Consider the following 17,890-nt stretch of genomic DNA (forward strand, 5'->3'; position numbering starts at 1 on the left):
TTAGACGTGGTTTGGTTGGTTTCGGCATCGGTTGTAGAAGTTTCAAGTTTCAAGTTTTTAAAGTTTGGGTTGGAGGGGTTGATTCATGATTATTTGCTTTGTTTTTGATGTGATTTAAGTGCTCGACTAAGTTCGCATGGTATTTTAGGATTGGTTGGTATGTTTGGTTGAGGTCCCGGGAGCCTCGGGTGTGTTTCGGAAGCTCAATGAGTCATTTTTTGACTTTGAAGGATAGCGGATTTTTGCTGGTTTTTATTGCAGAGAATTGTTCTTCGCGTTCGCGAAGAGAAGCCGGCGTTCGCGAAGAAGAGTTGGGACAGGAGAAGAAATTTCTCTTTGCGTTCGCGAATAAGGGGACGCGTTCGCGAAGGTATGGACTTCAGTGTATCGCGAACGTGTGAATGGCATCGCGTTCGCATAGAGAAAACGGAACAGCTGGGACCTCAAGAATTTGCTCTTCGCGTTCGCGAATAAGGGGTCGCGTTCGCGAAGGTCCTGGCAGCTGAAGCTACGCGTTCGCGAGAGGGAACTCGCATTCACGAAAGAGGAAAAAGTGAGCGGTGAAGGGCGTACCTGGGCAGATTTAAAGTTGAGAAAATGAGGGTTTGAGTTCATAACACAAAATTTGCTTGAGAGATCGGTGTTGATACCCAATTTTTCCCTAAATATTTTTTATACCCAAAATACTTTCATAAAAAAATTTATGTGCATATATGAGCACACACAAGAGTTTTGGTACTTTACCAAATTTTTAATGATTTTTAAAACCAATTTATTGCCTATTTTTATACCATAAAATCCAATAATTATTTCCAAAGTTATCATTTTGGTGGACAACCTATTTTTTATTCTCATATTTACACCAAAATATGGCTAACGTGATTTTTGCATATTTTTTACAAATTTATTTAGTATTTTTTAAAATTAAATTGCACATAATTGCAATATTAGGCCCTATTAAGATTTAATTGTAATTATATTTATAAAATTGGCCCCAGTATTTTTAATTTGATAATTATCTATTATTAATCATTTTAGCACGTTTGATTTACTTCCAGAAATTATTTTTGCTATTTTTTATAAATTAAACAAGGGAAAAGTGGCTATTTANCACCAATGACCATCTCCACAACACTCCTATTTATGTGGATACTGTACCCCACTACACTCAACCAATCTCAAATGCACCTGAGTCTGATGACAAAGACTCCCTTATCAGGAACTTAGCAGCAGAACTCAAGAAATTGACTAGCCGAGTTCAGGGCGTGGAAGGTAACAAAGGTATCGAGGGGTTAAATTATGAAGACTTATGCACTCAACCAGATGTTGAACTTCCGGAGGGGTACAAACCTCCCAAGTTAGAAATGGTTGATGGAACAGGAGATCCCAGAGTCCACCTAAGAACCTATTGCGATAAGCTAGTTGGGGTTGGAAGAGATGAGAAGATCCGTATGAAGCTCTTCATGAGGAGCCTGAAGGGAGATGCACTATCCTGGCACATCAGTCAGGACCCCAAGAAACGGACAAGTTGGGTAGGTATGGCATCGAACTTCATGGATAGATTCCGATTCAATATAGAGAATGCACCGGATGTATTCTACATACAGAATTTGAAGAAGAAACCCACCGAAACATTCCGCGAGTATGCCACTCGTTGGAGGTCAGAAGCTGCAAAGGTCAGGCCGGCCCTAGAAGAAGAGCAAATGAATAGATTCTTCATCCGGGCTCAGGACCCACAATATTATGAGAGGTTGATGCTGATAGAGGGCCAGAAATTCTCCGACATCATCAAGCTAGGAGAAAGGATTGAGGAAGGCATTAAAGCGGTATGGTTACAAATCTTGAAGTATTGCAAGCCACCAATAAGGCTTTACAAACTGGTGGCACATCCAAGAAGAAAGATGTGAGTGCCGTGATGGTCGCACAGGGAGCCAAATCACCACTAAAATACCACACTTACCCATCACCTCCACTTACATATCAACCCATCCCGAATTACCAAGCACCCGCACCCTCCTATCCACCTCCTGTTTACAAATCCTCTCCACCTCTCACATATCAACCCACCTCGCCCAGATACTCTCAACCAGCACCTGTTTACAAAGCTTATAACGCTCAACCCTCTCACTACCAATCATTACCCACCCGTCAAAATTTTCCAAGACCCAGACCAAATTTTGACCGCAAACCTCCCAGACAATACACACCCATCGCTGAACCAATTGACCAGCTATATGAAAGACTTAAAGCTGTTGGTTACGTCACTCGTATCCCAGCCAAAGCTCCAGAAAATCCCTCCCAGTGGGTCAACCCCAACAAGACCTGTGCGTATCACTCCGGCATGAAGGGACACACCCTTGACGAGGGGAAGAGATATTGTGCTTTACACATTACTCTGAAATAAGTGATATTTATAACCTAATTAACCTGGTCCTTGATGATAAGTGAATTTTCTAAGTTTAGTGTTGATGGTTAAGCTGAGTTCTTACAAGTCTCATGATCAGTAAAAAGCACAGAGTTTGTCATCATCAAAAAGGGGGAATTTGTTAGCCTGAGAACAGGTAAAGTTTTGAAGAATGACAAATGAACTCAGTTATGAACTAGGTCCATCTTGTGAAGCACAGTCATGATCAACCTACACATGTGAGATGCACGTGAAGGATATAAGTCCTACTGATCAAGCAGCAATATCTCCTGATTTGATCGAAAAGGTTGCATATTGGATAAGGGGAGAAAGTCTCCTTATATGAAGAGAACACAATCCGGATAAAGATAGTGTTGGAGTTTGAGATCTTCAAGGACTCAACTATAATAGAAGATCAGCAATTGAGTCCCAATCAAACGCTGATTACTAACCTATTAAAGGACAGTGATTGTTCTCTTTTACAGGTCTTGCACAAACGCAGAAGTTAAACTAAATTGAGAGCAAAAGAGAAAGGCGATTTTGCAAGCAATTTATGTGAGATTTGAGTGTGTACTCCTGAAGCTACTTGAACGAGATAGAAGAACCAATTCCATTGTGTCTTTCTTTTATTCTAGTTCAATTGTAGTAGGTGGTTTAAAGTTGTACCTTTCAGCTTTCATAGAAGCAATTGTATTAGGTACTTAGAGTGTACAAATTATCAGCTACCTTGAAGTTGTCGCAATAGTTGAGGTTGTGTGCTACAACGGGATTAGAGTTAATCCTTAGGTTTATAAAAAGTTTTTGTCAATGCTGTTTTGGCTCAGTGATATTAGTGGAAGTTTGGGAAAATCCTACTGAGTAGTAGGTCATGGTTTTTTCACCTTTTGATCCAGGTGTTTTCCACGTAAAAATCTCTGTGTTCGTTATTTTAAGTACTTATTATTCTGCAAACAGTAGTAGTTAGAACACCTAGAAGAACCAGGTTCTTCTAGAGCGAAAATTGGGTACCACACAAATCACCCCCCCCCCCTCTTGTGTGGTATTGACGTTTAGAACATCAAAGTGCCAAGCCTATCCTCGATAGGGTAGTGACGAGGTCCGGTGAAGGCCCTACTTGAGATGATAAGAACAAGACAGAAGATATAATAATATAATAAAAATGATATGGAAGTGAAACAATAAAGAATTTACAGAAAGTAACATCGCGGAAAGAAGGAAGCTAATACAACACGAAAGGAAAAACAAGGATTTTACATGTTAAGGAAACAATAACCAAATAGTACAGCAAATAGAGAAAAGATCAGTAGGGGCACTCCCGAGGTACCGCCTCGTAGTCCAAAATCATAAAAGAAACTCACAGTCATTCCTTATATCACCGCTGGAGCCTTTATATTTGTTTTGAAAATCATTTACCCAAAGTAGCACCCCGCATTTTAGCCCACCTTATCACACCGTATGGCTTCTTATAGTTCTCCTACTACCCAAGCGTATCGAGCCCACCTTATCTCACAGCATGTGTTTCAACATCCAGACCTTATACAACCACATGCGTATCAATAATAACAATGGCACGGCAGAAACCTGGTGCAAATAGTTACAACAGCACGACAAAAACCTCGTGCAAACAAAAATAACAACACGGCAGAAATCTCGTGCAAACAGTCAAACAATCACCGCAACAATAACACGAAAGTCAAAACATAACAACTAAAATAAATTATATTTTACAATTTACACCTTTCCTCGATAGAAACTACGGCCTTTGCAACTCAACACCAAACTCAACAACAAGATATTTCAAGGATAGCAAATTTCAAATCGAGATTCCCACAGTTAAATAATGAATACGGAATTAAGAAAACAAGTAATTCAACTAAACACGTAGTACAAGTTGCAAATAAGAGATAAGACATGTAGACATTTAAAATTAGGCTACGCATGATGACTATAACATGCTAAGGTAATTCAACTAAGGCATGGAAAGGAAACTACATAGCTAAACTCGGAATTTCAATATTTAGCCCGTATATGCACTCGTCACCTTGCGTTCACGACCTCTACATATCACAATTCTCACAACAATACCAAATGCTAAGGGGAATTTTCCCTACACAAGGTCAGACAAGTCACTCACCTCAAACCATGCTATATCAATCAATGAGAAGGCCTTTCCCTTGATTTTCCAACTCCGAACGCCTCGAATCTAACCAAAACAATTTTATAATATAAATATAATTATAGGAAACTAATTTAAATGAATAAATTATGAACTTAGCAAAGAATTGAAAAATCGATCAAAAAATTTACCCCGAGCATGCATCTCGGAACCTGTCCAAAATTATAAAATCCGAACAGCCATTCGATATCGAGTTGAACCATATAAGAATTATTCAAATCCGACCTCAATTTGCCTTTCAAAACTCAAAAATTTAGTCTAAGAACTTCTACACTTTTTTCCTAATTTTCCACCCCAAATCCCTAATTACATGAGGAAATCAATGATAGATTAGTTAAATTTAATAAAAAATGGGTTAAGAACTCTTACCCTAACAATCCCTCTGAAAATCCCTCGAAATTTTGCTTCAAACCGCGCTCTCAAAGTCCAAATTATGAAATAAAAGAATAAACCCTTGTTTTGAAATTTATGTTCTGCCCAGGTATAAATTCTTCTACGCCATCGCGGGAACAACTTTGTGATCGCGAAGCGCAAAATCTCAGGCTTCCAAATAAACACTCTGCGATCACGAAAGACCACACGCCAATGCGACACACTACCTCATCAAGCTACACGCTCGCGGATCACATCATGCGACCGCGATGAACAGACGCGCGTGAACCTGCAGCCCCCGAAATCCTTCTATGCGAACATGACTTTCTTCACGCGTTCGTGATTCACTGAAAACCAGCCTTCCGCGATCGCAGTCCTCCTCTCACGGTCGCATAGTGAAATTTTCCTCAGTGCCAAACTACCCTTCGCGATCACGTTAATCCTCTCGCGATCACGTATAAGGAAATCAGAAGCACCGAATTCAGCAATCTCAAATGTTCCAAAATGCGCCGAACATGGTCTGAATTATACCAGAAGCCCCTAGGACATCAACCAAACATACTAACAAGTCCTAAGACATCATAGGAACACGCTTGAAACGAAAAATCATATCAAGCAACACTAGACTCAGGAACCGCACATCGATTCTAGCCTAAGAACTTATGAACTTCCAAATTTCGGAACCAATGCCGATTCATACCAAAACAACTCCGATTGACCGCAAATTTTGCACACAAGTCTGAAATGACATTACAGACCTATTTCAACTTTCTGAATCAGGATCCAACCTCGATATCAAAAAGTCCACTCCCGGTCAAACATTTAAAAATCTTTCAACTTTCCAACTTTCGTCAATTAACGCCGAAACGACTTGCGAACCTGCAAATCAACATCCAGACACGCTGCAAAGACCAAAATACCCTACGGAGCTATAGCACCATCAAAACTCCATTTCAAAGTCGTCTTCATACAAGTCAAACTACGATCAACTCCTACTACTTAAACTTCCAGTTTATGGACTATGTGTCCTATTTCACTCCGAAACTCACCCGAAACAAAAAGAAAACATCCCAGAAAGTCACGTAATCACAGTATAACACAGAGAAGGCAATAAGTAGGGAATCAGGGCTAATACACTTAAAACGACCGGCCGGGTCATTACATAATATGTTTGGAAGGATCAACAACAATGTCTAAATATATTCTAATGATACTTTTTATAATAATATTTTGAATTTGATGTCTTGGATATTGACTTCTTAAATATTACTGTAATTTTCTCTAACATCAACCATAATCATTTAGACTTTGAATCTTATACACCATAAAAGGAGCTAAATTGGAGCTTTTATTAGACTCTGCACTTACGTAAATATCTGGCTATTATGGCTTCCTTTTCCATGTAAACATGGTTCGGTGTCTTCTCCTATTTCAATTGGTACATTGTCTTTCTCGTGTCTTACTTCCGTAGGAAAAGTGAGCAGTTCTTTTAACTCTAACATGTTCTTCCACTGATTACGTTAGACACCTTTATTTTTAAAAGAAAATAGTGGATGTGCTTTTCTAATTCATGTAGGGTCGATATATGTGTAGTTTAAATCGGAAAAAAATTCCATCATTGAGTAGTTTAATTACAACTAGATCATTAAATCATACAAATATTTAAGGGTATAAAAGTTTATCAATGTTTCAGGGATATTATAGTGGTTCATGTTACATCCTGTACTATAATATTAGGATGAGATGTATTAATCTATATAAGCTTGGAGGGATTAAGACCATTCATGAGGTTACAGAGGATTTGTGACTATGTTATTGTAAGACCCCATAAGTTTAACAATATTGATATCATTATATACATTTGATATGGTATCTTGAGTGGAACATTATTAAAAAAGTTTGAAAAATATTATTTAATATAGCTAATAATATTACTACTTCCGAATATGCTTTAAATTATACACATTCTTTATTGTAAAGATATAAATTATTTTCTCCCAAAATAAAAGAAGGTTATCTTTTTACCATTTTAAGAATCAAGCTTACGAAAAATTATCTCTTTATATGAGATTAGAAAAATTAGAAGTTGAGAAAATATATGTATTTTTACATGGATGTTTTAATGAAATATTAGTGTATGTATTAATTTTATACTATCATAATTTATTAATATTTTAATATTTTTATTGTAGTAGTTTAGGGTGAGGACAAGATTATTTAGAGGTTGGTCGAAGTTTGACATTCGGAGATAAAATATGGTTCAAGCTATAATACCCGATATTCATGAACTATTCCTATACAAGGTACCACATGACCATGATAGTAAAATGTATAAAGTATGTTAAAAAGTGAGTAGTATTTTAAGTAATTTGAGATAATTCTCAATTTTGTGGATAATTGGTTAATTAAAGACTTTTGGTGGGAGATTAACATGTAATTGCAAATTGTGGATATGGATGAGCCTAATGGGCTTCCTAACGTGGCAGCAAGTTTGTGTCTTGATCAAGACAAATGGTGACTCTTTTATTTATGAGATTAGGTGGTATTTTAGGGGAATTTGTGGGCTTTCACTTGGCATGAAGTTGGCACAGGGTGGCACGAACGTGCACATGAGTCATAGCCCTTGGTGTGTCTTCTTTACACGTGACAATGCAAGCCTTTAAGTCTTCATGTTATACTTCATTTGCAATGGAGATATAGAAAGAAGGTTGAAATCTTTCCTTCTATTATTAGGGAGTCTCATACTTTAGAAACATAGCAAAAACATACATCCACGATACTCCACATGTCCAACAACATGAAATATGCCATGATCATAAGAAGTGCTTAGTTCTTCTTCAAAGATATAAAGGAGCAAAAGTTGTTCTTGGAAAGCTCAAGTAAAAGCGTTTGATAAATTCCTCAAGTAAGGTATGTTAAGGCTAATCCTTCCTTCTTTTGGCATGATCCAGGTAACGATACGTAAACGTAATGTTATTCCATAAGTGGTTCTACTCTTAGCAGTTAAGGATGTCTATGTTATTCATTCATGTAAGATGATATTCAAGCATGTCTAAGTATGTTCGTAAGTTTCTATTGAGGTATATGATAAAGATGTTAATGTTCATAATATATTTATTTATGCATATTCATTTGCCACTGTGCTACGGCCGGTTGGGTAGAAATGCATCTTCATTTACCATCGTGCTACGGCCGGTTGGACAGTGATGCATATTCATTTACTACCGTGCTACGGCCGGTCGGACAGTCACGCATTTACCACCGTGCTGCGGCCGGTCGGGAAGTCATTAATTTACCACTGTGCAATGTCCGGTCGGGCACTTGTTCATTTACAACCGTGCTACGGCCGGTTGGGCGGTCATGTATTTACCACCGTGCGACGGCTAGTCGGGCAGTTACCACTGATCAGTTGAGCAGTCATGCATCATAAGATATTGATAATAGTCTTAAAGAGAAGCATTATATATATATATATATATATATATATATATATATATATAAATAATAAGTATGCATATACGGTGGCACTTCAGAGATTCAGGTTGATTCTTATATGTTATAATTAATGTTGACTTATTGTTATGTGCTAATTTCGCCTTACATACTCGGTACATTATTTGTACTAGTGTCATTTTGTTGGGAACGTTGCATTCATGCCTGCAGGTATAGATAATCAGTTTGACGAGCCTTCATAGTAGGTTAGCATTCAGCGAACGATCGGTAAGACTCCACCTCATTCGGAGTGCAACCCGAGTCTATGAGTCATCGTGTTAGAGTTTAGCTACTGACTTATGGGTTGGATGGTACCCTGTCCCATTTTATGTCAAATAATCTTGGAGTCTTTGTAGGCAGAGATTCATTTTGTACAGTATGTCACGAGCTTGACGGCCCATATGTATTCATATTTTAAGAACGATGGTTCATTAATACAATGTTTGCCCACTTATAGTTGTACATTACAAGTTGTGGCCATGTTGACCCATGATAGTTAGAAGAAAAAATATGAGTTACAGAGTGGTTCGCTCGGGCTAGTACGGCACCGTGTGCCAGCCGGCCCAGGTATGGGGAGTGACAGTTCAACATTTAGCATAAGTTATTCATGCTTTTATAATAATATAGATAGATAGATATAGATGTAGATATATATAGATTAATGGAAGATGAGCTCCTGCAAAGCATTGGCCCAAGTACAAGGTAGAAAATTATTCTCTCTTTCATTTAATCGGGCTTTACCTTTTACTTCTTCCAAAAATATTTATCCTTTGTTTATTAAATTGTTATTGCTTTTTTTTTCTACTGACAAACTTGTTATAGCAAGTCAACAAAATAAAATTTAACATATATTAACCTACAAATTACAAATATATATATATACCTCTAAATTTCATGTTGCCTTTCTAGAAATGCAAAGAAAAAAAGGGCAACCCTTTTTTAGTAAATAAAAAATAAATTTATAAAACAGTACAAAATGATTATCTAGTTTGACATAAAAGCTAGTCAAATCAATTTAAAAATATTATTTGGCTTATTTTGATGTTTGACAAACACCAAAAATACTTTTAAGCCAAAAATTAACTCAAAATCAATAAAGAAGAAATATGTGAACATATTTTCTTTCTGGTCATTTTAAAAAAGCATTCCGCCTTTTTAAATCTGGAAATAATTTAACTTAAATTTCTAGTTCAACCCTTAATGAGAATCTTTTATGGACACATAAATCCAGCATATTGAGCGACACAGGTTTCCAAAAAATTTAATCTATCACAACCCAAAATCTCACCAAAGACCGTGATGGTGCCTAACCCGCTTGCTAGGAAAGACAACACTTAGCAACAATTATGAAATTAGGTTATTAAATGTTTGACAAAGTCATGATATATATAATAATACGGATAAGCCTCAATCTATATCATACATATATTAGTCTAAGACATGGTCTAAACATGATTACAACTGTCTAAAAAATACCCAAAAATTCAGTGTCACAATATCACAAGCATCTAACAATAGCGAACCATTTCAACTGAGCAACGACAAATGCCTGGAAATAAATAAATATACAGAGATAGGTAACTAGGGAAGGGAAAATTCATGTGTTGCGGATCGAATCAAGTAAGGAAACGTCTCCAACAAATACTCTGCTCAACGTGATGGGTATCACTAGTACCTACCACAGAACCTGCACAACTAAATACAGAAGTATGATATGCGTAAAAAATCACGGTAATTATTAAGTATCAAGTCTAGTCTCTAAGAAATAATGGCGAGGGATCGACCTCGATATTTACTATCATTCTATTAATCAGGTGAAAGCATAAATAAAATAGGAACTAATGTATGGTATCATCAAATAGATACAAAATCTAGACACATAGTACATATGGAATTTAGGCATGCTTTGCAGATAAAAGAGATCGAATAAAATATGAACTACCTCAATACTTGCAAATATACGTCATGCATATCAATCAACATTTATAAAAAGCTATTGCATGAGTCTAAAATACATAAATATGCATGCTTAGGATTCCTTCCCAAATACCTTGCATTATAAATCCATGTGTCTGACACGAGCAATGTGTCCAAACCAAGCATCAAATTCAAGTGCCTATGCTCATAGAATCCAAAGTAACATGGGTGGTCACCTGATTCTGAAGAGATGGATCCATATCCAAGCGTTAATTATTTTACAATCAACAATCATTAACCAATAATCAATATCTGCTCATAGTACCCTGAATGCCAAAATCCTCAACTTTCTACAATACTCGACTCCTCAACTTATGCATATGGGTATGAAATAATATAACTAAGAAGCACCAGAACATAATAATAGAGATGCGGATAAAAGTTCACACGGCTAAAAGATGGCCATGTGTAACGAACCGGCTGGTCGTTTTGAGAGTATGAGCACGGATCCCCTATTTATTGCTCCATCTATTTCATTTTGTCGTTATTTGGATTGTCCGGGTGATTGGTGTTTGGTTCAGGAGAGTGTCAGAGTGAAACGGGACACATAGTTATTAAGTTTGAAGTTTAAGTTGTAAGAGTTGATTGTAGTTTGACTTTTGTGAAGACTGGAGTTTCAGAGATTCTAATATCCCTGTATGGTGATTTTTGTCTTAGAAGCGCATCCAGATGTTGATTTGGAGGTCCGTATGTCATTTCAGCGTTAATTGGCAAAAGATTGAAAGTTGAAAGATTTCTAAAAAGTTTGACTCAGAGTGGACATTTTGATATTGGGGTCGAATTTTTGTTCATGAAGTTAGAGTAGGTCCATATTGTCAAATCTAACTTGTGTGCAAGATTTGAGGTCAATCAGACGTGATTTGATAGATTTCGTCATCGGAATTGGAAGATAGAAGTTTATAAGTTCATTAATCTTAAATTGGGGTGTGATTCATGGTTTTAGCGTGGTTTGATGTGATTTTACGGCTCGACTAAGTTCGTATGATGTTTTAGGAGTTGTTGGTATGTTTGGTTGAGTTCCCGGGGGCCTCCGGTGTGATTCGGACCATGTTTGGCGCATTTCGGATAATTTGGGAGTAGCTGATGTTGTTGGTTTTTCTGAGGTATGGTTTCCTTCAACATGATCGCGTGAGTTTGTCCACGATCGCGAACGGTTTTTTAGGTTTTTCCGCGAACAGGAAAGCTTGGGTCGCAGTAAGTGGCGAACCCATTGTGTAGGTCACATTTGTATAGAGGTATTGGGTTCAATAGGTTCACGCGCAATTGTGCTTTGTGATCACATGGAGGAGTTCGTGATCGCGTAGGTATGGGTACTCATTTGTCCGCCTTCGCGTGTAGTAAACCGCATTCGCGAAGGCCATTTTGGGGGCAGCTTTGCTTTTTTCTTCGTGATCGCGAGGGTTATTCCGCGACCGTGTAGTGTAATTACTGGGCATCAGAACTTAAAATTTCAATATCGAGGGTTTTCTCTCACTTTTATTTTGGGACTTTGAGAACTCGGATTGATGCGAGATTTCGGGGAATTTTCGGATAAAACATTTGGGTAAGGATTCTCGCCTCATCTTTGATTAATTTGCACTAATCTATGATTAATTTCTTCATTTAACTAAGGATTTGGGTTGAGGAATTGGGGGGAAAAGGTGTAAAGTCCTTTGAGCAAATTTTTGGGTTTTGAAAGGCTAAATGAGGTCGGATTTGGATAATTCGTGTATAGTTGGACTCGATATTGAATGGGTGTTCGGTTCTAAGACGCGAGACGTGTTGACCTTTTTAGGCGATTTATCAACTCCTTCTTAAAGTTATGATTTCAATATTTAGATTAGTTTCCAATAGTTCTATTTATAGTATGTAATTATCTTTTGCTATATTGGAGTCGTTTGGCGTCAGAAAATAGAGAAAATGACCTTCTTATTGATTGGTTGAGCGTGGTTTGAGGTTAGTGGCTTGTCTAACCTTGTGTGGGGGAAATTTTCCTTAAGAATTAGTACTGCTATGGAAATTTGCAATATGTGAAGGCCGTGTACGCTAGGTGATGAGTGCGTACTCGGGCTAAATGTTAAAAATCCAATTTTTGTTAGGTAGTTTCGTTTTAATTCCTTAATTGAGTTACTCTAGTATGCGTAGTCATCATGTTTAGCCTAATCTCATATGCCTGCGTGTCTTATCTTTTTTTTGCAACTTGTACAACATGCTTAGTTGAATTACCTGCTTTCTTGATTCCGTATTCATTATATATCTGTGGGATTCCTTGTTTGAAATATCATTGTTTCATTTGTTATGCTTTGGTTTTTGTGATTTTCATTGGGGTATTGTTTGGTTGTGGCACGAGGTTTTTTGCAATGCGGATTGTTGTTATAACATGAGGTTTCTGCCGTGCGAATTGTTATTGTGGCATGAGGTTTCTACCGTGCGGATTGTTATTGTGGCATAAGGTTTCTGCCATGCGGATTGTTGCTACGACACGAGGTTTTTGTCGTGCGGATTGTATTTGTGGTATGAGGTTTCTGACGTGCGGATTGTTATTGTGGCACGATGTTTCTGCCATGCAATTGTTATTATAAGGAAAGATTATGAGATATTTACCTTTGGGACTACGAGGTAGTACCTTAGGAGTTCCCCTGTTGATTTTCTCTATTTGATGTATTGTTTGTTGTTGTTGTTCCTTAACTTGTAATATTCTAGCTTCCTTTTATGTAGTAATTGTCTTCTTTGAATCCGTGTTGTTACCTTCCGTAAATTCATATTGTTTCACCTCTATGTCTTTTTATTGTATCAGTATATCCTCTTCCTTGTTTCTTATTATTTCAAGTAGGGCCCTGACATGACCTCGTCACTACTCTGCCAAGGTTAGGCTTGGCACTTACCGGGCACCGTTATGGTGTATTCCTGATATGCTTATGCACATCTTTTTGTGCAGATCCAGGTACCTCCTACCTGTCCAGGTACCAGTAAGGTGAGCTCAGTTCGGAGACTTCAAGGATACCTTTCGGCGCCGGCAGGCGTTGGAGCTCCCTTCTATCCTGTTCTTTTCTTACTTCTTTATATCTCTATAGCCAGTGATGTATAGGAGCATTTCACACTGTAACTAGAGCCTGTGTCATGTATTTCACAGGGTTTTGGGATTTGTACATGTTGAGTAGCAGTTTTCATTTATATAGCTATTGATGTTTAGAGATTTAAGTTATTATTTCAATTATTCCGCATATTTGTTATGCTTACCTAGTCTTATAGACTAGGTGCCGTCAGGACATCCTACGGAAGGAAGTCCGGATCGTGACAAGTTAGTATCAGAGCCCTAGTTTCATAGGTGTTATGAGTCACGAGCAGGTTTAGTAGAGTCTCGCGGATTGGTACGGAGACGTATATACCAACCTTGTCGTGCGAAATTGTTAACTTAAAGATTCTAAACGTCTATCTTTTTATTCTCTCACAAATGGTGAGGACACGTACATCCGGATCAGATGACCGGACACTTGCGCCCTTGCTAGAGCCGCGAGAGGACGGGGTGGGGGCTTGGGCCGAGACCGGGGTAGAGGCCTAGGACATCCACGTGGTGCAGCTAAAGCACCCGCACGAGCTTCTATAGAGGAGCCACCAATGGATCTAGTTGGAGCGCATACACCTGAGACGCCTGTTACTTTACCAGCTCTTCAGGAGACCCTCGCCCAGTTTCTGAGCATGTTCAGTACTTTGGCTCAGGCAGTGTTGGGAAGCACAGACTCTGCCGCCCGTACCCTAGAGCAGTGGGTCTAGGTCGACCGGGTTCCAGAGGTCATACCAGTGCAGCCGGTAGCCCTAGTTCGGCTCGAGGTTAGGGCAGCAGTTTCTAAGGAGGAGCAGCTTAGGCTCGAGAGGTACAAGAAGTACCACCCTCCTACTTTCAGTGGCTTGACGTTAAAGGATGCCAGGGTTTTCTTGAGGAGTGCCAGTGTATCCACCATACTCTAGGTGTCACAGAGACTACTGGGGTTGCTTTCACTACGTTCGTGCTAAGGGGAACGACTTATCAGTTGTGGCGAGGCAGAGTTTGAGCAACTTCACTCACTTGGATAGTCCGGCCGAGGTAGCTTCACTCACTTGGACTTAGTTCTCAAATATGTTCTTCAGGGAGTATGCTCCCCAGAGTCTCAGAGATGCATGGCGTGCAAAGTTTAAGGAGTTGCACTAGGGTTCTATCACCCTATCAGAGTACGGTCTGGTTCAGTTATTTGGCTAGACATGCACCAGACTTGGTTGCTACTATTAGAGAGTGGGTCTGTTATTGTATCGAGGGGCTCAACCCAAGTATCAAATTTAGCATGGCCCAAGAGTTGGAGATGGACATCGTGTACAAGCAGGTAATGGGGATTTCTAGGAGATTGGAGGGTATGCTGACTCGGGAGAGAGAGAGGAGAGAGACGCCAAGAGGTCTCGAGAGTCCGGAACTTATATTGGTACTCGTGCCCCAGCTGTAGCTCGTCGAGGTAGGGGCTATGTGAGTCGCCCCATTTATTCATCACTTCCAGCTGCCAGTGGTATTCCGACAACTCCTAGGCCCTAGGCCCATATTATGCACCGCCATAGTCTTGTGCACCTCCAGCACGGGGTGCTTTTAGGGGTTAGTCCAGCCAATCAGGCCCGAGCCAGCCACAACATCCACGTCCTCCGCGAGCTTGTCTTGAGTGTGGTGACACCCTCCATATGGTGAGGGATTTCCCTAGACTTAGGAGTGGTGCGCCTCCACAAAATACAAAGGTTCTGCATGCTTTATTGGGTCCTTAGGCTATGGTTGCAGCACCAGCTACCGCTCCACCTGTACAGCCAGCTCAAGTGGAGGTCGGGCAGGTAGAGGTCACCTTAGAAAGGGAGGCCAGGCCAGATATTATGTTCTTCCTACTAGGATGGAGGCAGTTGATCCAAGCTCCACTTATTCATATGTGTCATCTTATTTTCCTCCGTATTTGGGTGTATCCCGTGATTCTTTTAGTACTCCTGTCTATGTGTCTACACCTGTGGGAGATTCTATTGTTGTTGACCGTGTGGGTCATGTTTGGTTGTTATTAATGGTTTTGAGACTAGAGCCGATCTACTATTGCTTAGTATTATAGACTATGAAATTATTTTTGGCATAGACTGGTTGTCGCCCTATCATGTTATTCTTGATTGTCCCACCAAGACTGTGACGCTGGCAATGCCATGTTTTCCACGGTTAGAGTTGAGAGGTGCCTTATATTATACTCCTAGCATGGTTATTTCATTCCTAAAGGCTCAGCGGAATGTTGGGAAGGGGTGAGATGCGTATCTAGCATATGTGGGAGATGTCAGTGATAATCTTACCGTCGAGTCAGTTTCACTGGTGAGGGATTATCCAGATATACTTCCACTGAATCTTTCGGGTATGTCGCCCGATAGGGATATCGACTTTGGTATTGACTTGTTACCGGGCACTCAGCCCATCTCTATTCCTCCATATCGTATGGACACACTAGAGTTAAAAGAGTTGAAGGAGCAGTTGCAGGAGTTGCTTGATAACGGCTTCATTCGGCTCATTGTGTCACTTTGGGGAGCCCCATCTTGTTTATAGAGAAGAAGGATGGTTTTATGCGCATGTGTATTAATTATTGCCAGCTGAACAACGTTATAGTTAAGAATAGGTATCCATTGCCACATATTAATGACCTATTCGATCAGTTACAGGGTGCCAGAGAGTTACTCCAAGATTGACTTGCGTTCAGGCTATCATCATTTGATGATTCGGGAGCCAGATATCCCGAAGACTGGCTTTAGGACTCGGCATTGTCATTTCGAGTTCCTTGTGATGTCTTTTCGGTTGAGCAATGCACCATCAACATTCATGCACTTGATGCACAGTGTATCCCGGCCCTATCTTGACTCATTCGTCATTGTATTTATTGACGACATTCTGGTCTACTCCTGGAATCGGAAGGATCATGAGCAACACCTGAAGACTGTGCTTCAAACCTTGTGAGAAAAGAAGTTATATGCAGAATTTTTGAAGTGTGAGTTCTGGCTTGATTCAGTGGCATATTTGGGTCATGTAGTGTCGAGTGAGGGGATCAAGGTAGATCCGAAGAAAATTGAAGCAGTGTAGAGTTGGCCTAGACCATCCTCAGCTACAAAATGACGGAGTTTTCTTTGTTTGGCGGGGTATTAGTGTCGATTTGTAGAGGGTTTCTCATCTATCGCAGCACCTACAACCGGCTGACCCACAATGGTGCTCCGTTCGGGTGGATAGTGAAGTGTGAGGAAAGCTTTCAAAAGATCAAGACAGCCTTAACTGCAGCCCTAGTATTAGTATTGCCTATAGGTTCGCGGTCTTATACTATGTATTATGATACGTCGCGTATTGATCTCGGTGCGTTGTTGATGTAGGATGGTAGGATGATTGCCTATGCGTCTAGACAACTGAAGATGCATGAGAATAACTATCCTCTCCATGACCTTGAGTTAGCATCTATTGTTCATGCATTGAAGATTTGGTGGCAGTATTTGTACGGTGTCCCTTGTTAGATCTACACCAAACCCCAGAGTCTGCAACATCTGTTCAAACAGAAGGATCTTAACTTGCATCAGTGGAGGTGGTTAGAGTAGCTTAAGGACTATGATATCACCATTCTATATCATCCTGGAAAGGCCAATGTGGTGGCCGATGCCTTGAGTCGTAGGGCGGAGTGTTTGGGTAGTCTAGCCTATCTACTTGCAGCAAAGAGGCAATTTGCATTAGATGTTCGGGCTTTGGCAAACTAGTTTGTTGGATTGGATGTTTCTGAGCCGAGCCGATTTTTGACTTGTGTGGTTTCTCAATCATCTCTTTATGATCGTATCAGAGAGCTTCAGTATGATGACCCTCGTTTGCTTTTCCTTAAGGACACGGTTCATCACGGTGATGCCAAGGAGGCCGCTATTGGAGATGACGGTGTATTGTAGATGAAGGCCAGGCTACGTGTGCCCAATATAAATGGTTTGCATGAGGCGATTCTCTAGGAGGCTCACCGTTTGTTGTACTCTATTCATACAGGTGTTGCGAAGATTTATCAGGACTTTAGGCAACGTTATTTATGGAGGAGAACGAAGAAGGACATAGTGGAGTATGTACCTCGGTGCCTAAATTGTCAGCAGGTGAAGCACGAGCATTAGCGGCCAGGTGGATTACTTCAGAAGCTAGAGATTCCGGAGTGCAAATGGATTTTGTTATTGGACTCCCACCAACTCAAAGGAAGTTCGATGCAATTTGGGTGATTGTGGATAGGTTGACCAAGTTGGCTCATTTCATTCTAGTGGTGACTACTATTCTTCTGAGCAGCTGGCTCGAGTTTATATCCACGAGATTGTCAGTCTTCATGGCATGCCGGAATCCATCATCTATGACCGGGGTAGGCAGTTTACATCACGGTTTTGGAGAGACGTACATCATGAGTTAGGTACTCGAATTGACTTGAGCATAGCATTCCACCCTCAGATAAATAGAC

Source organism: Nicotiana attenuata, unplaced genomic scaffold (genome assembly GCF_001879085.1).
Source record: "Nicotiana attenuata strain UT unplaced genomic scaffold, NIATTr2, whole genome shotgun sequence".
NCBI classification, from domain to species: Eukaryota; Viridiplantae; Streptophyta; class Magnoliopsida; order Solanales; family Solanaceae; genus Nicotiana; species Nicotiana attenuata.